This window comes from Emydura macquarii, unplaced genomic scaffold, assembly GCF_026122565.2.
Source record: "Emydura macquarii macquarii isolate MOO-44397 ecotype Brisbane River unplaced genomic scaffold, CSIRO-AGI_Emac_v2 contig_1790, whole genome shotgun sequence".
Classification (NCBI taxonomy): domain Eukaryota; kingdom Metazoa; phylum Chordata; order Testudines; family Chelidae; genus Emydura; species Emydura macquarii.
Window position 1 is genome coordinate 23,090,774 of NW_027131927.1, and position 19,243 is coordinate 23,110,016.

Here is a 19,243-nt window from a genome sequence, read left to right on the forward strand (position 1 = left end):
TAGAATTTCAAATAAGTAAATATCATCCATGATAGAACTGCAAACCTCTTCATTTCCAGCTCTGTGTAGTCCATCCCACTACAATAGGGCAGTATTGGCCCTTTTGCTAATTCTCTAAGGCCATAATTTTGCATGAGGGATCTCACTTCACAAACCTCATGCATGTAGGAGGAGCAGGATTTTTCCCTAAGTTTCATTTTTGAAAGCCTCTAATGCAGTGGTTCTTAACCTTTCCAAACTACTGTACCCCTGAAGCCTGAGTCCCACCCCCACGGGGCTGAGGCATGTAACTTAGTTTCATGGCGCCCCTGTGGCTCCAGGCAATTGCCTTTCTTGCCACCCCCAATACCAGCTCTGCACTTGCGACCCCTCTAAACCCCCAGGTTGAGAAACACTGCTCTAATGACTATGGATCAACAGCCTGCATTTGCTAATTATTGCATTTTCTCATTTGATCTCACTTCTAGGTCCTCATTATCCATTCATATATTTATTCAAGTGTAACATGGTTTACACCAGTGGATTTGCAATTGATGTATGTAGAGTAGAGAATCAGATCCTTTTGTTTGTTAATCATAGATTCATGTACATTTTTATTTCACTTGTGTTAATTTATTTAGTCTCCACAAGGATGAAGTGGGCTTCTTTTCAGCAGTAGGTTTGTTCCGAAGGGATTCATATCTTAGGTATTTGATTAACATGAAAACAGATATCTGAAAGTTTCAATTTTTGCTTCATGCATGATTCACAGTAATAATTTAGATTTTTGTCAAAATTTTCTATTTGGTCTCGGATAAAAATTTGATTATTTTAATTGCATCTCCTTTTTGAAGTTAAACATGTAACGGATGTATTTGCGACTCTCTCTTGTAGAACAATTATGCAATGCTTAGACGTCAGAGAGTTAAAAAAACAACCCCCCATAAAAGTTGCTAAAAATCCAAGGCCTAAATTGATCAGTTCTGCAACTCCATTGATATTGTGCTTTGTGTTTTTAGAATCATAGAACTGTAGGTCTGGAAAGGAACCTTGAGAAGCCATTGACTTGCCCTCTGTGCTGAGACAGGACCAAGTAAACCTAGAACATCACTGACCGGTGTTTGTCCAACCTTTTCTTAAAAACCTCCTGAGAAGCGGATTACACAGCTTCCCTTGGAAACCTATTCCAGAGCTTAACTACTCTTATAGTTAGAAAGATTTTCCTAATATCTAACCTAAAGCTCCCTTGTTGCAGATTAAGTTCATTACTACTTGTCCAACCTTCAGTGGACATAGGACGATGATCAATTGTTCTCTTTATAACAGCCCTTAACATATTTGAAGACTATTATCAGGTCTCGCTCAGTCTTCTTTTCTCAAGACTAAACATGCCTAGTTTTTTTTAACCTTTCCACCAGGATTTCAATAATTTCCACCCTACCATCAACCTCAGCCTGGACCAGTCTACACAAGAAATCCACTTCCTGGACACTACAATACAAATAAAGAATGGTCACATTAATACCACCCTATACTGAAAACCAACTGACCGCAATACATATCTTCATGCCTCCAGCTTCCACCCTAGAGACATTACATGATCCATTGTCTACAGCCAAGCCTTAAGATACAACCGGATTTGCTCCGATCCCTCAGACAGAGACAAACACCTACAGGATCTCCATAAAACATTCTTAAATCTACAATACCATCTGGTGAGGTGAAGAAACAAATTGACAGAGCCAGACGGATACCCAGAAGTCACCTACCACAGAACATACCTGACAAAGAAAACAAAAGAACACCACTGGCCATCACTTACAGCCCCCAACTAAAATCTCTCCAGCACATCATTAGGATCTACAACCTGTCCTAGCAGATGATCCCTCACTCGCTCAAGCTGTGGGAGGCAGACCTATCCTTGCTTACAGACAGCCCCCCAACCTGAAGCAAATATTCACCAGCAACTGTACACCATACAAAAAGAACACTAACCCAGGAACATAACCCTGCAACAAACCCTGTTGCCAGCTCTGCCCACACATCGATTCTAGTGACACCATCACAGGTCCTAACCACGTCAGCCACAGCATAAGGAGCTCATTCACCTGTAATTCCACTAATGTTATATATGCCATCATGTGCCAGCAATGTCCTTCTGCCATGTACATTGGCCAAACCGGACTGTCACTACACAAAAGAATAAATGGACACAAATCAGACATAAAAAATGGTAACATCCAAAAACCAGTTGGAGAGCACTTCAATCTCCCAGGACACTCTGTAGCGGACTTGAAAGTTGCTATACTTCTACAAAAAAACTTCAAAAACAGACTGCAGAACTGGAACTCATATGCAAACTCGACACATTTAAACTGGGTCTAAATAGGGACTTGGAATGGTTATCTCATTACAAGAAGTAATTGTCACTGTTCACACAGTCTCACCTTCTAATCAATGGTTGTGAATAGGCCTCATCTATTCTAACTGAATGGACTTTGCTCATACCTAACTTCTCCATTGTTGTTCCTTACTCTTAGATGGATATATATACCTCCTCTCTGATTTCTATTCCTTACATCTGATGAAGTGGGTTACAGCCCACGAAAGCTTATACCTGCAGAAATTAAATTTGTTAGTCTTTAAAGTGCTGCAGGACTCTCGTTGTTTTTGCTGTATACAGACTAACACGGCTGCCCCTCTGGAACCTCTTAGGTCAGTTTTTAAAAAAAACCTTTTGTTGTTTTTGTTGCTCTCTGGACTCTCATCACATCTTTGCAAGAAGGGTTGGGAAGAAAGCAAGGCCAAGATCACCAAGCAGTAAAACATGCTAACTTTTCTGGTTTCTACCTAATCCTTATCTATCACTTGAGATATTTTTAAGGCACCAGTCACCATCTTATCAAGGCACCAAAATCTTTGTATCCCAAAGTACCTGACAGATTTACCCACTGACTTCAAAGGAATATCACAAGGGATGAATTTGGTCCTATGTAAATGTGTCATTGTTACTTTACAACTACCACAATGAGTTTTGCTGAGCTCCTGACCCACTTCGTTTCTCAGCATGATAATTTTTCTGTTGGCGTGCATATATCTGTGTACTAATATGTGGACTCAGATTCAATGTAGCCAATGGAAATTTACATCCTCCCACTCCCCTGGGTTAGCCTAATATTAATTTGAAAGGAGTGGCAAATAAATGCTGAGAGAAGAATAGAACTCAAAAATTTGGCTACTGACTTAGATGATCTAAGGCTAATTTTAGAAAAGAGGCTGACATTTAATTAGGAACACTAAGCAAGAGAAGCTGTTTGTAGCTTCTTAAATTATTTTTTATGTGATTCAATTCATGTGAACTTCTTAATACATTCCAGTGCCACTGTGATAATTAGCTCTGCATGGTCAATTGCCTTTAATGTACTAATTCACTCAGTCTGAATCTGATTATTGATAGAAACACAGCATTATATTTTCACTGCGGATTTGAATTAACCTCTCCTTCCAAATCCTGCTACTTTTTCCATCTCCAGCCAAGAGGCTGCTTTTTTTTTTTTATAATAATATTGTTAGCACTTAAGTAGAGTTTTTTATCCATGAATCCTGAAGTATTTGAAAAAGGGGGATATAGGACTATTGTCTCCATTTTTCTGCAGGGATAATTGAGGCAGAGAGAGATTAAATGACTTCCCTAAAGTCACACAATAAGTCAGTGGCAGCAGCAGAAATCCAAACTGCTTTTGTGTTATGGAGGTTTTGTTCATCGTCACAGCATTTTCATTTGAGGCAATCCCAGCATGCAGCCTATTAAAGAATGCCCTTCTTTTTTCTCTCATCTCTTAGCCCTGCCTTCCTCTTCTGCAGCACATGTTCCCCAATCAGTGGATGAGCTTCGGGAGAAAGAGAAATTCTGGGGCTTCTTTCCCCATCTAATCCAGCAGCTGGTTTTGACAGACAAGTTGTGTAGCTGGCATGGATTGGGGGTATTAATACAACTTGTTGTTTTAGAAAGGCAGCCAGTATAGTCATTCAGCTCATTCCTCATGCAATTCATTGTTAACTGGCTTCCTAGGCTTGGAAAAATCACTTGTCAGTTAAATACTTTCTTCACTACAGTCTGTTTAACTTTTCAGTATTCTTGTTTTATTTTTAATGTTGATGGCATTCAGATTATGTTGGATTTCAAACACCGGGAATGTGGTCAGTTTAATTTCATGTTGAACAAAAGCCCGTGCCAGAAGGTATCTATTAGGTAAAGCTGGCTGAATGATTTATAGTAAATCATGTTTTCAATAAATGTTGCCTCTTTCTCTGTGTGCAAATTGTCCACAAGCAAACTGGGATTCACTTATAAAATGAATAATTACTGCAAATATTTTTCTGTAAATACTTGTGTTTATAACTTCAGAATCTGCTTTCCACAAATATCATCATATATTTAATTAAAACTGTGTTCCTGTGAACATTGCTGCCAGTAAATTCTCTCACAATAGAGTATTCATGGAAAGTGAACACAGGAGGGACATGAACATAGTCAAAGTGAATTTGCTTTAAAAAATTGAAAAATTCAGAGACTCCCTGTCCTAATTTTTATATCCAAGAGACTTAGGTAAGGGCAGGGAGGTAGGTTTTTGTAAATGAAGTACAGCTCTAAGAGCCAGGCAATATGCTGCTTTTCCAAGCTGCGCCACAGATTTCTTCTGTATCTGTGCTAACCACTTAACTTATTGGTGCTTTGGTTTTCCTATCTGTAAAATTGAGATGATATTACTTTCTTACTACACAGTGGTACTGTGAGGATGTGTTGTTTGTGGTATGTTTTCAAAAACTCACATGAAAGTTGTTATGGAAGTGCAAGATGTTGTTGTCATCATTTGATCTTTTGAGACTCATCCTAATGATGCTATCCAAATGTTTTGAGATTTGGCCATCACTACCCTCTCTATGTAACTTGAGCAGAGATTGGCTAATTCTGGATGTGTAAGGTGTGATAAAGTCAGGCCAGAGGGCCTCAAAAGGGCATACCAGGGCCAGTATGTAAGCCCAAGAATGCCAAAGCCCTTTTTCTTGCAAGCAGAGGAGAGATGATTGCAGGGCAATTAGAGACACCTGGACCCAATGAAGGGCTAGTCCAGGTGTACTTAAACCCTGCCTTCCCTAAAGGAAGGGGGGGGGGAGTACAGAAGAAGGAAGCTGCTAGAAGGCTTGTGGCAGCTGGAGGAGAAACTTCCCCCAGGCTAGGAGACAGTGCTTCTCTGCAGCCAGAGGGGCAGAGAAGGAAACAGCCCTTGGCCCCAGCCGGCAGGAGAGAGCCACAGTAAGGTACCTTCCCTGGGGTATGCTGAGGGGAAAGAACAAAAGACTTGTTCAGCCTGGGAGACGGAGTAACCGGTGACTCCCTGGGCCTACTACAAGGGGTAGAAGCGTGAGACCCACTAGGGTGAAGCAGGCTGTTTGCCACAAAGGAAAATAACTACAATTTTCACTCGACCATATCACATTACAATTATTTTCTACTTTAATTTCCATTTTTGCTAGGGACTCCATAATATGACATTCAGATTCTGAAACATTCAGTTGTGGTCAGCAAGACCACTTGTGAATAATTACTACTCAGTTTGAGCATGGTTGTGGAATCTGGCTCTGAATTACTAATAGGAGAATGGTTAGTCACCAAGAACCAGACTGTGGCGATCTCACCCACATCCTCGGTGGTGAACACCAATGCAAATAATTCATTTAGCTTCTCCGCAATGACCTTATGTTGAGCGGTCCTTTAGCTCCTTGATAGTCCAGGGACCCCTCTGATTGTTTGGCGGGCTTCCTCCTTCTGATGTACATTTTTTAAAAATGTTTTTAGGTTTTGTGTCTTTAGCTAGATGCTCTTCAAATTTTTTCTTGGCCTGCCTTATTATACTTCTACACTTGACTTACCAGCATTTATGCTCCTTTCTATTTTCCCCTCACAAGGCTTTGACTTCCAGTTTTTAACAATGCATAGTTTTCTAGAAAACTGACACTGTTGGAAAGTTGAATATAGTTGTGTTAACACTGTGAGATGCTGTGCTGCTCATTGAGATGAGTTTCATTGTTGTGGAACCATTTGTCTCACTCATGGGCCTTGTCTTCACAGCAAAGTTAACTCAGATAATAATTTAGCTCTTTTCAACACTCACAAACTTTTATTTTTAGTGTGATGGTGCTTTTAACTCAAGTTGGCTGGCCTATCAGGGCGGGGAATAAGAGGGGCAGAGGGATAGATTAAAGCTTGAGTTAGCAAAACTCATAACCTGCTAATATGACCACTTTGCAGTGTGGACTCAGGATAGCTCCACTTGAGTGCTGCTAAATCATAGAATCATAGAATATTAGAGTTGGAAGGGACCTCAGGAGGTCATCTAGCCCAACCCCCTGCTCAAAGCAGGACTAACCTCAGCTAAATCATACCAGCCAGGGCTTTGTCAAGCCTCAGCTTAAAAACCTCTAAAGATGGAGATTCCACCACTTCCCTCGGTAACCCATTCCAGTGCTTCACCACCCTCCTAGTGAAAAACTTTTTCCTAATGTCCGACCTAGACCTCCCCAACTGCAACTTGAGACCGTTGCTCCTTGTTCTGTTATCTGCCACCACCGAGAACAGCCTAGCCCCATCCTCCCTGGAACCCCCTTTCAGGTAGTTAAAGGCTGCTATCAAATCCCCCCTCATTCTTCTCTTTTGCAGACTAAACAAGCCCAGTTTCCTTAGCCTCTCCTCATAAGTCCTGTGCTCCAGCCCCTAATCATTTTTGTTGCCCTCCGCTGTACTCTCTCCAACTTGTCTACATCCTTTTTGTAGTGGGGGGCCCAAAACTGGACACAATATTCTAAATGCGGCTTTACCAATGCCTAATAGAGGGGAATGATCACTTTCCGCGACCTGCTGGCAATGCTCCTACTAATGCAGCCCAATATGCTATTAGCCTTCTTGACAACCAGGGCACACTGCTGACTCATATCCAGCTTTTTATCCACTGTTACCCCAGGTCATTTTCTGCAGAACTGCTGCCTAGCTCGTCAGTCCCCAGTCTATAGCTGTGCATGGGATTCTTCCTTCCGAAGTGGAGAACTCTGCACTTTTCTTTGCTGAACCTCATTAGATTTCTTTTGGCCCAATCCTCCAGTTTGTTTAGGTCCTTCTGTATTCTATCCCTACCTTCCAGGGTATCTACCACTCCCCCCAGCTTAGTGTCGTCCGCAAACTTGCTGAGGGTGCAATCTACCCCACCTTCCAGATCATTAATGAAGATGTTGAACAAAACCAGCCCTAGGACTGACCCCTGGGGCACTCCTCTTGTGACTGGTTGCCAGCTAGACATGGAGCCATTGATCACTACTCGTTGAGCCCTATGCTCTAGCCAGTTCTCTATCCATTTTATAGTCCATTCATCCAACCCATAGTACTTTTACTTGCTGATAAGAATACTGTGAGAGACAGTATCAAAAGCTTTGCTAAAGTCAAGGTATATCACATCCACCGCCTTCCCTACATCCACAGAGCCAGCATAGAAAGCAATCAGGTTGGTCAGGCATGACTTTCTCTTGGTGAATCCATGTTGACTGTTCCTGATCACCTTCCTCTCTTCTAACTGCCTTAAAATGGATTCCTTAAGGACCTGCTCCATGATTTTTCCAGGGATTGAAGTGAGGCTGACCGGTCTCCAATGCCTTCCCACAGTTTCCCCCTATGTAACCAGAAAGGACAGACAAGTTCTTCTACAATTCATTAGAAAAGAATTCATGAAGTGTCTCAGTTTACTGCAATGCAAAGAACCATGGGATGTGCTACACACAAGGGAGTGCAGTGCCAGTGTGAACACAACAACTTGAGTATTAGTATGTAGTATGGCTGCTGTCACTCAAGGTAGTAACTCAAATGCAGATAACTTGAGTTAACTTCTCTTCAGAGAAGGCATAGATTGTGTAGCATTTTCCTTTATAAATGCTTATTTGTTAAGGCCTTGTATAGTTAAGAATTTGCTTCAGGTGAAAATCATAGACATAGAAGGTGTTGACTTGCCAAAATGGTGCAGGGAATTGCAATTTTTTCCTTCCTGTGCCAGGAGGGAGTGAATCTAGTCCAACATAAACAATGTTTTGGCTTCAGTTAGTGTTTTCCAACTGTTTTTTGCCAGACCAAAAAAATTTTAGGTGAAAATCAATTTCTCGTTTCTCATCATTTGCTGAAGTCATGAATTTTCACCCTTCTGGGCAGCAGTGCAATTTTTTTCTTAGAAATCGTAATTTTTTTCCAGTGTTGCAGAAGCACAGATATCCAGGATTTTATCAGGTGTTAGCTGCATTGTTGATAATGGAAGCCAACAATGCATGTGCTTGAGAACCACAGCAAAAATTGATCATGTAATTTAGCAGTTCATCCTGGTTGTGGTAGGAATTCATACCCTTGTAAAGGACATGGAAGAATGAAGCCATATGTTTTGTATGAATGTGTGTTTATATAAAGGATAAGGATATCTTTATTTGTATGAATTTTTAAAACTGTTAAATTGAGTGTTTTGTTTAGATGGGAAATATAAAATGGCACGTACTGTTCCAAACTGGACCATTGGAAGGGGAGTGGTGTGGGGGATGGAACTGCTCATTGTGACTCTTCTCTGACAGACCAGCAGCACAATTCAGGGATGCATGACAGGGTGTGAGATAGAGGGATACTAATGGAGTGGGGGAGATGATTGGGATCTTTAATATGGTGAGGGGAATTTCCTGCATGATTTTTGTCCAGTCAAAGAAGAAAAGGAGACTACTGCAAGTTACTGTTTCAGACTTAGTTAGTTCTGTTCAATTCTTGAGTGTTCCTTAACATGCACATTCCTCTCTTCTGTTCATAGTGCCACACTCTCCATGTTCATCCTCCCCCTGCTCGGTGGTGAACCATCAGGTGTACTTCAAAAGGTTCCAAGGTTTGGTTTGGACATGCATCAAACAGTTGCATGCTTATCAGAAACTTATCACAGCTTCTTAGTTCTAGACATCAGGTTGGAAATCTTTCAAGAATAGGCTCTCTTTTGAAGATTCTGGGACTTTCCAGTTCTGGCCACATCACTAATACTGTGACAAATGCCTTTTTGGAGGTACAGTGGTGACCATTCAAAAATCTCAGCATTTGCCATCGTACATAGTGTTCTCTGAAATGCCACCATTTCCCCTTACTTATACTGAGAATAGGATGAATGTGTGGTAAACTTTGTTGTACCAATTGACAAATATTTAACTATAGAACTGTATTTCAGCATTTCCGTTTCTGCCCTTACGATAAAGCTCTCTGGCATCTAAGCTCCTCAGGGTACAGACCTTGACTTGCTGTCAGCTTGTGCGGTGCTCATCGCTACGGGGGTGCCTCTTTTTTACTGGGACCTTTGGATGCTAACACATTATGAATATAGTAATGGGGAATGACAATCTTTCTATTGAATTTTTAAACTGTTTCACAGAACTGTGATCCTCTACTAACTTCTACAGAGCTCTTTAAAAATTCCATAGCAAGCATCTCATTCTTCATTTAATTATCTAGCTTTTCAGAGTAATTGCTTGAGAACTCTATTTAACATCATTAAAATATTTTTCTTCATGTGAAATTATTCACACATTCCTGTTAGATGCTTAATATATCAAAAATCCACGTTAACTTGCTGGAAGATTCGGAATTGCTTTAAACTGCAGTCGTTGTTTATGGGCTACGGATGGCATTTTCAAAGGAATTTGACAATTAAGTGCTCAACACCTATTGACAATCGATTGGAGATGGTCAGGTAACTCCCTTGGGGACCTTTGAAATTTTAGTCCAAGTTTCTACCTTGGTTTGTGCCATTCCCACTTCTTTGGTAAAGTTGATCAACCTTCATAATGAAATATAAAACTCAAACCAGGCATGCCCAAAGGGTCATCAAATTTTTATACAACTGTGGTGAACCTGCGCCAATTTATGGGTTTGCTTGGAACCTAAGCAACTTTTTAGTTTCATAGGATTTTTACCCCAAACCAGATGAAATTCAGTGTTTTTGGCTGAGCTGAGTTTTGAATTTTTCAAACCAGTGCTTTAAGCTTTAAAGTGCAAACTCTTGCAAACAACTTTTGCAAAGAGAAACCACTAAGTTCCTCTCTGCTTGATGTGTTTCTGTAACAAGAAATAAATTCATTTTATTTAAAATGAACATATCAGGCCAAATTCGTTGGTGTAAAGCGTTGCAATTCCACTAGCCTCAATAGAGTTGCACCCTTGGAAGACTGTTGTGAATTTGGTATGAAGTCTTTAGTAGATCTCTCTCTTTGATTAAACTAGTTTTGGGTGAAGTATCGTTATTGAATGAAAAGATATAGAAATGGCAAATATTCCATTCAGAATATACAAAAAGATGCATGACCTCATTCTCTAATTCTAGCCTGTATGATAAAATGCATTGGTATTTGACATCTCATAATTCATAAGGGCAGTGTGAGCATTATATGATTGATTGATTTCTTAGATCTAAAGACTTCATGGGATTTCCCCTTAAGAGACAGAAGGCTCTTTATCAGGAATTTCCCATAATACAACACTATCATCAAACACATTTGGAAATAGTTATACAATAAGCATTTCCTTCTAGTGATTTCTTCTGTGTGTGCAGTTATGGAAAGGACAGTGTCACGCCCCACTCCCTGTCAGAAATGAAGCTATGACTGGTAGAAGTCTGAGCTTCAGTGTTTCAAATAAGTAATTAAATTTTGCAATGGGAATAGATAGCAGCTATTTCCTTTTGCTCAGGAGCCTTCTAATTGGTATGGATACTATATATTTAATCACTGATCATTTTTTCTTCCATGCTGTCTAATTTTCAGCTTCATCCTAGTACCCGTATGCACCTTCCTCTGTGCAATGATGCTGAAAAAGTGTGGCAGTGCCTTGTTTTTAAAACACTTTATTTGCCTTCTAGATATTATACCTAACTCTTACATAGCGCTTTTCAGGTCAAATAAAAAACAGTCAACATATAGATGTAAGTAAAAAAGACAAGCCCATTGGCACCTATACTGCAGTTGCCAAAACAAATGCATATTATTTATCCATTTAAAAATAGAGGCATTCAGAGTTAGGATACTTGCATTGTAGATAACCAGAATCCATCCACTATTCTGAGTGAGGAGGAAGAAGGGAAGTAGCAATTGCAGTAACAAGTTTTTCCATCAAAATGCTTTTACAGAACTTCTGTGTACTGTATTTTTTGTTTGTTTTTGTTTTCTTCCATTCCATTTAGGTGGTTTTATCATGGCCTTCACCCCTGTATCTGATTGCCTTAGTCATATCCTCAAATGTCCTTTTCAGTAGTAAATGGATAATATCTGAGATAAGAGTGCTTTTGAGCACTGGTCTAGAGAGACCATATAATTCTATAAACAAGAAAGTGCAGGGAAACAAAACTATAAACCAATCCAATCCAAAATATTTCCTGAACGTGTTGACCATTCAGCCACTTTTCATTAAAACTAGCCTGCTGCCAAACTTTAATAGGTTCCTGTGAAGATGAGCTTACCATTTTTTGTCCATGTCCCTTTTTCACCAGTATCAAAGGATCCCTCTGTACAGATTGAACCTCCTGTGCCTAACTGGTCACCCTGCTTAGGAGTGCTTTTCATTGACTTCCTTGTGTGTTGTGAAGTGCCTGCAATACAGCCTGAGATCTGGACTAAATTCTTAAATCAAAGCCTTATGCGCCTTGTTGATGGCGCGTTTGGGACTTGTTAATGGTAACTATCTCTCTCTAGCTGTCAATAGGGTTTCTTTTAGATTCCAGAAAAGGTACAGCCCCCCCTGGTGCCAAGTTCTCAGTTTTGCTGAATATAATGTTTTAAACTCTATGCTCTTTGCAAAAACCTAGAGATGGGCCTGAACCAAAACTTCACATCCAAGTACAGCTCCACATTCACAGCTCAAATCTGTCTCTTCATTGTGCCAGATCTGGTCACCTCAACATCTTGGGAAGTTGGACTTGGAACTGGACTTTGAACGGACACGTTTGGGAGTATCTATATCCTGGAATTTTGGTTGTGACCCTTGAAGATATTAAATCCAGATATGAAATCTAGATCCAGACTTCAGATATGAGGTTTTGGTTCAGGACCTTGCATACAGAGTTTTATGAAAGGTAGAATTTTCAAAAGCACGTAAGGGATTTACAAGCTCCTTTTGGGCCCTTAGAAGCCTAAATCCTATTGTCTATCAATAGGATTTTTGGCTCCTAAGTGCCCAAATCCCTTTTGGAAATTAGATTTAGGCTCCTAAATCAGTTAGGCATTGTAACATAAGCGCAGCAGCACATAAATACCTTTGCAACTCTGGCCTTAAGAGCCTGAGTCTCATTGAAAGTCAGTATGATTTAGGGAGTTCGGCTCCTAAGTCACTTAAATGCATTTGCAAATTTTACCCTAAAGTCCTTCATCTCAGCTGAATTGATTCATGAGTGTCCACAGACCGCCTCTGGTGAGTATAGGTGTTAAGAAGCTTTTAGCTGTTGTTCCGTTATTACTGAAAATGTTTCAGTTTCTCTCTTTGGCATTTAGAAGCTGATCTCAGTTAAGATTGCATAAAGGAAATAGAAACAAATGTGGTGGCTAATAAATAAGACTTAGAGTATGTCTACACTGCAATAAGAAGACCTGCAGCATGGCCACGGCCAGACTGGGTCAGCTGGCGTGGCCTCACTGAGCTCAGGCTGTGGGGCTATAAAATTGCAATCAAGATGTTTGGACTTGGCTGGAGCCCAGGCTCTGAAACCCTGCAACAGGCGGATGGTCTCAGAGCAATTTTTAGACATGTAGTACGAACCCTGCAAGCCCAAGTCAGCTGACCCAAGCTCTGAGACTTGGTGTTGTCAGTTTTTTATTGCAGTGCAGTGTAGACATACCCTTAGAGATCAGTTTCTTCCCTACATCTGGCCCTGTGGCAGATTCTTTTTATTGAGACTCACAGCAATGACTTGAGAAGTCTGAAAAGGGCCACTACTATTATTTGTAAAGTATCAAGCTTGATGGAGAATTGGGTAGTACACTAAAAATATCGAACACGGGAACTTTCTTTGTTCCTGTTTTTGCACAGCTCTGTTCACTCTAAATTCACCCATTAAAAGTAATTTGAATAATTGTCCTGTTATTGGAGAACTTTCCAACTGAAAAATAGCCATTCAGATTACCAGTATCTGTCTGTTCCATATGTTCAGAGAAACATAACCAAATTCAGCTTTCCTACTGCCTTGTGTTGCAATCCATGAACATTTGCCGAACACATAGCATGCTTTTGGTGCTCTATACATAACTGGTAATAATAATGGACTATGGCCAGATCTTGTCGGATCTCAGAATCCAGGCCAAATTGGCACTTGAACCAGAAACCTCCAAGAGTCATTTAAGGTGGGCAGACAATCATGTTGGTAATCAGTTCTGTGACAGTCTTCCTTCTGATTCAGGGCTTAACAAATGCCCAGCATGGTGTTAACAGTCACTGCGCTGTAGCAGATGCCTGATTTTGGATGAGTTCTAAAATAAATCTCCTGACCTGGTTGCTGAAGACTTCATGTCACTTTTTAAAAGATCCAAGACCTTTAATTCTGGTGTCTTGGCCAGATTCTAAATTGTATAGTTATATTTTGCCTATCTAAATTTGCCCTTTAGTGTCAATTGGGTAATTTAGTCTTCACTTTCTATTATAAACTGTTGTTTAATGTGTCTTTGCATTATTAAACAGCTGCTATAGTTCACTGGTGGTTGAAATGATGTCTGTGCAAAGTATGTGTTTGCTATGTTTGCAAAACAATTTAATTCTTTGTGATGAAAGATGAATGTATACATGTAAGACAGAACTATTTATTAGCATGTTTGAAATCAGACATGAACTGAAGTGGTTGGTTGCTCCCACAAATTCCCACTAATATACTTATGTTTGGACCCAACTCTGTGCACAAGTTCAGTTTCAGTTATACATAAAGTTTGGAAATGCCTCTCAACACCTACATAAGAGTTTGACTCTAAAATTTTTCAAGGTGGAAGATCAATTGTATATAGATGAGGTGAACTGACTTGTTTGTCTCTGAAGGTTGTAGAAGAAAAAAAGGTATTTTTTCTATCAAGAGGTTTTAAAAAATTGCACCTTTCTGTGACTTTTTTTTTTTTTAAAACAGCATGTTCATGCTCTTGTACTTTTTTTTTTAAACTGTCAGTTTTTAAAAAATACTATCTGCTTGTCAAGATGGGAATGACAATGAGGACACCAGTACAGACAAGCAGAAACAATTAAAAGTCCTCGATCCAATTATAGTTAGCAGCAGTAATTTGACATATTAGTCATACATGGAAATAAGGCCATAATCAGAGTGTTTTGCATTATTATTTCTTCTGGTTGCTTTCTAAGAATGTGAGCACAAAACTGAGCTGTTCAAAGTTGTTTATATTAATCAGTTTTGTTTTTGTTGTTGTTCTGCTGCATTGTGAAGACAAAATTATGTCTAGGCTTGCAAAATACCATTGAGATTATCAACTGAAGATTCATTATTTCATATTAATGAAGCTCAGATAGCTTAATGAGTATTTGTTGACAGTTGAAATGATTATGAGCTCCTTGAATGTCTTTCTTGTTAAATTGTGCAGATCTGAAAGGTCACCTGGGTCAAACTCAGCTCTCTTGTAACTTCTTTAGCATTTTGACTTTCCAAATTAGCTGACTGAGTATGTATGGATGGATATTGATAATTTACCCTAGTCTCTTTGGCTAAGTTCACATTTAAAAGGCTTTTCCTTAGGCTATGGACCTTTTCTTACCATAACTCTTTAGGGGTTTGCTTTCCACCAGCTGAAATACAATACAAGTATGCACTGAGGAGCTGACATTTTAAGATAATCCATTTCAAATTAGTTCTTGCACTTGAGTGCAGTGCAAGATATATTGCTATGATGAACAAAAATAAAAATTAGAAAGGGATTTTGTAATGGTGTATATCTGTTTACCAGCAGCCTGAGGGGCTTGCTCTTTGAGAACACGGAGCCCACTCTATCTGTAGCATCTCTCTGGGCAGAGATCACAGCTTCTTCCAAGCCTCTTTTTATGATAATAGGTATGTTGGACCAGTGAACTCAATCTGCTTTCTCTCCCTTTCTGAAAGACAGAGCAGATTAAATGGCTTTCGGAGGAGTACTGTTCAAATCAAAACAGTTTGGTTACTCCCAGGTTTGAACAGTAGTCTGGAGAGACTCTTATGAAGAAATAATGTGTAAGATTCTCTAAAAAAAGGCCTTGGCCAAGATTTACTTGTGATTTTCGATATGCAACTTGAGACTCTTTCCAGGGACTTGATTTCAAGAGGATGGATGCTTAGCATTTTCTGAAAATCAAGCCCCTTTAAAGTGTGTAAATGGCAACCAAAAATGGAGGCAACCAAAATCACAAGTCACTTAGGCTAAATATAAGGAGAAGATTTTTTTTTCTTTTGGGACAAAATCTTCCTTGCAGAAACAAAACTTCAGTTGTTAACCAGTGATGGGGTGTTTAAAGGGAAAGGTGGCACTGAGCCTTTCAAGATCACTGACCTGATGTGTGATCACCAAAAAAAGAGAACTTATGTTTAAAAAAAAAAAAATATCCAGTCATTACTGGAAAGTTACTTTACCTAGATGGGAAATAGAAAACCTTGTTTTTCACAAACTGCAGTATTATTTGAAAAACTAAGTAAAAAAATAAGTTCAATAGGTAAGAATATCAAAATTTTAAAAACTAGGCTGTGAAGAAATCACTATATTTTAATAGTCACAAGATACCCACTGGATAGATCGGATAATTCAGTCTGGACCCATTTCTAACTGATAAATATCATAGCTATTTTAAAAAAAAATCTATAATCCTTCTCATGCTTCCTTCGCATTCTTTTGAACTAATCACTGCTATTGGATACTCAAATTAGTTATGGCAGCAAAAGACACCCAAATGAGCCTGTGATTGGCTGTAGGAGGGTACCAAATCTAGGCGCAGTGATCCACTCCCATCTTGATTATTGCAACTCATACGTAGAGACAGGAGCATGCACAGGGGACAAGAAGGGGCATGGGTCACCCCTATAATCATCTCTGCCACTGCCCCCAGCTTCTGCCCTGGTCCCCTGGAATTCCCTCCCCTGAGCCCATTGTCCCCCCGTTTCTGCCGGGGGGTGGGGGTGGGGGGAAATTGGGCTGAATGCGGCTGAAAGGACATGCCTGTGGGAGACACTGCAACTAGCGCTCCTGCTGAGCCCCACTAGATGGCGCATAGAGCAGGGATCCTGGGCTGGGAGCACAGCACAGCTCTGCCAGTGGTGGCTGGGAGAGAAGCCTGCTGAGTCCCATCCCTTCCTTGCCCTCAGCTTCCAGTAAATGTTTGGAGCCCACCTGGGGGTGCACAGAAGGGAGCTCAGGACAACATGGGGGGTGAGGCAGCGGAGGTTGGGGGGATGGGTGTGGAGCCTGGAAAGGCAGCAGGGGCCTGGCCTGGCGGGTGAGGAAGGCAGTGGGGGAACAGAGGGAGGGCGGAGCAGGACCCAGGGGCACTGGGTGGGTGGGGGCTTGTTGTTTTAAACTGTTCCTCTAAAAGTAGACACATTTAAATCCCTGCACTCGCTCCCGCGTAGACATGAAACTACCTGTCCTGAAGAATCTCCAACTGGTATGAAACACAGTGGCCAATCTATTGAGCAACACGTTGCTTTGAGCATATCACTTCAGTGTTCCTCTCTCTGCACTGGCTCCCCTTTGAAGTCAAGTCTTCTACCTTGGTATTCAAAAGCTTCCATGGGATTGCCTGCATCTGTCTGAGAGATGGCTTTTTCTACCACAACCTCACATAACAGCTATGTTCCATTGGAACCAAGAAACTGTGGACCAACAGAGGATGATTTATGACAAAACTTTCAAAGAAGCTAGACTAAGAAACTCGTTCATTCCAGAGCTAAGAATGACCACTGGCCTCCCATGTTCAAATTTCATATCTTCATTGTTGCCGATTCTCTTGATTTTAATAATAAGTTTCTCATTCTTTCCCAAGCTGATTTATTTATATGAAAATCACATCTTTCATTTTTTAAAAAGTAAGTTTCTATCCCCAGAGAAAAACTTGAAAATATAACCCAAGTGCATCCTAATGGTTAAAATAGCAGAAGACAAATCAAAAAAATCTAAAATGTATAATATATCTTTTTTAAAAGCCAACCTCATTATTTTGAGGTGTGTCTGTCATAATGTTTGAATGCTTGGCAATACTGTATCTTTCAGTCATCTTTTCCTCAATATAGAGCATGTGCACATATTATTTTTAAAGAGTAATAACAAAGGGATTTCTTCCATAGACTTGGAAGCAAGAGAAATGGTGATTGTTTCTATTTTTAAATACTTGGCAGATGCTCCAGTACTGTGGTACAGTGATGGGACCATATATATACCTAGATAACTGTGTAGTAAAATGCTTGGGCTGTAACTGGATCCAGGTCCCATTTCTGCCAAACCCAAAAATTCAGGGTGAGGATTAAGATAAATGGGTCTGGTTTTGGCTATACTGACTTAATCTATTTGATATGCTGTGATTCTCACCACAAACAAATATACCACCAGGTTCCATCACAACAGTCATGCGATTGAAAGACCAGTTATTTTGAGCACATCTTGTTTTTTGCTTCTCTGTTGCCCGACAGTAGCCATAGCACTTGATTAATACTGGGTGCCATACAATGTTTATAGTAAACAGTTTTCATAAACAGTTTGCTGTGATGTTGTTTGTTAGGCTTCACGTTAATTTGAAGATATTTTGCTGGATTCTATTATAGGAACTTTATAATCAGAGCTTTGAAGAAGTCTGATTTATTTAAGGTTATGAGTTAAGTGATTGAAATTCAATTTTTGAAATAATTTCTGCTTTACCTGCTTTTGTAAACTCACTCTCGGATTGTGGGGAGAAGGAAGGGAATTGCAGGTAAAGGTGCAGGTTCAAAAAACAAAAAGACTGGAAGAGCAATAAAAAAAAATTCCAGAGAAAGGGAATTCACTAATGCACATAGAAAACTTTGTAAAATGTTCTGTAAATGGCTGAAAATCACAGCAGTAGAACAATAGATGTGTGAAATTCAGTTAAATTGGACCAGGTTTTTCTTTAGAAGCCTTTTTACAACACTAGTTTTCAGTCTCTCAGCAAGAATTTTTCAAAGTGACAAACAAGCATGTCTCTGAGCTGCATATGACACTGATTAACCAGAAAAGCAATGATGTGTACCATTGCCCTATTGGCTTCTTAAACATAGACCTGTGATGAGGGACATATAGAGTGATGGCCCTTTGACATATGCTGCTATTGAAATAGTAAGTAGTATGGTTTGGGTCTTATGTAGAAGAAAAACTGGACAGAGCGAAAAGAGAAACTAGAAAGAGAGAGAGAGAAGCAAGCTGAGAAGTCTATTTGAAAAGGTAAATGAGCACCCAGCACTGTGGCACTGATTTTCAGGGGTGCCTTGGCTGACACTGAAATCAATGGGAGCTTCAGGTGCTCAGGATTTTGGAAAATCTGTGCATAATATGAGACAATCAGAGCTTCAGTAAGGCTTAGTTACATATATTAAAATTGGGGCCTGATGGTTCCTTCTCCTCAGGGAAATTGGCCATAAAAACCCGTGGATCACTGGCTGTAGGGAGAGCACAGAATGGGAAGATCCAACCTGAATGGCATGCTGCCGTGGAGGCCAACAGGAGTGTAGAGGGCCACTGAAACACAGGAAATTTGCAGTGACATCCCGCAAGATTTGCATAGATTATAGGCGATCTGTGACTGAACAGTATTGAGGAAATTCTCAGAGTTTCCAGTCCCCTTCATGAGGAAGATTGGATATGCATAAGGGATGATTTGGGTTTATATCCCTTTTTCTCTTGGTGTGTAAATATTTCCCCTAAAACTGTGAGTACTACTGCTGATGCATGTGTATCAGGGTGTGGCCCTACTAGTTCTGAGTTATTTACACAGTTCCAGAGGTTTTATCCTATTCATTGTTGTTGGCTTTTCATAACTGCTTGTGTATTACCCTTAGCATCTTGACATGTGGCTGTGCTGCCTTATAATTAAAACCTCATTATCTTATTCTATAATTCATTATGCGGATTCAGAGTTGCAGCTATAAACATTGTACCATAGTAGGAGGCTACCAGTATAGGTTAATCACTATGTGTTACAAATCCA

General features: G+C 40.0%; 1 protein-coding gene across 9 annotated transcripts in view; it reads left to right on the forward strand.

Moving 5' to 3' along the window:
* The window catches only part of ARHGAP24 (Rho GTPase activating protein 24), a 463,741-nt gene that overhangs the window by 378,260 nt on the left and 66,238 nt on the right, over positions 1 to 19,243 (forward strand). The window contains exon 1 of one of the 9 annotated variants that reach the window (XM_067557116.1): positions 4,810 to 5,301. The exons of 7 other annotated variants lie outside the window; for them this stretch is intronic. The gene's annotated coding sequence lies outside the window, so the exon portion shown is untranslated. Of the gene's footprint in view, positions 1 to 4,809; positions 5,302 to 19,243 lie in introns of those variants that run through there. One more of the 9 variants, XM_067557117.1, reaches the window with a different exon arrangement.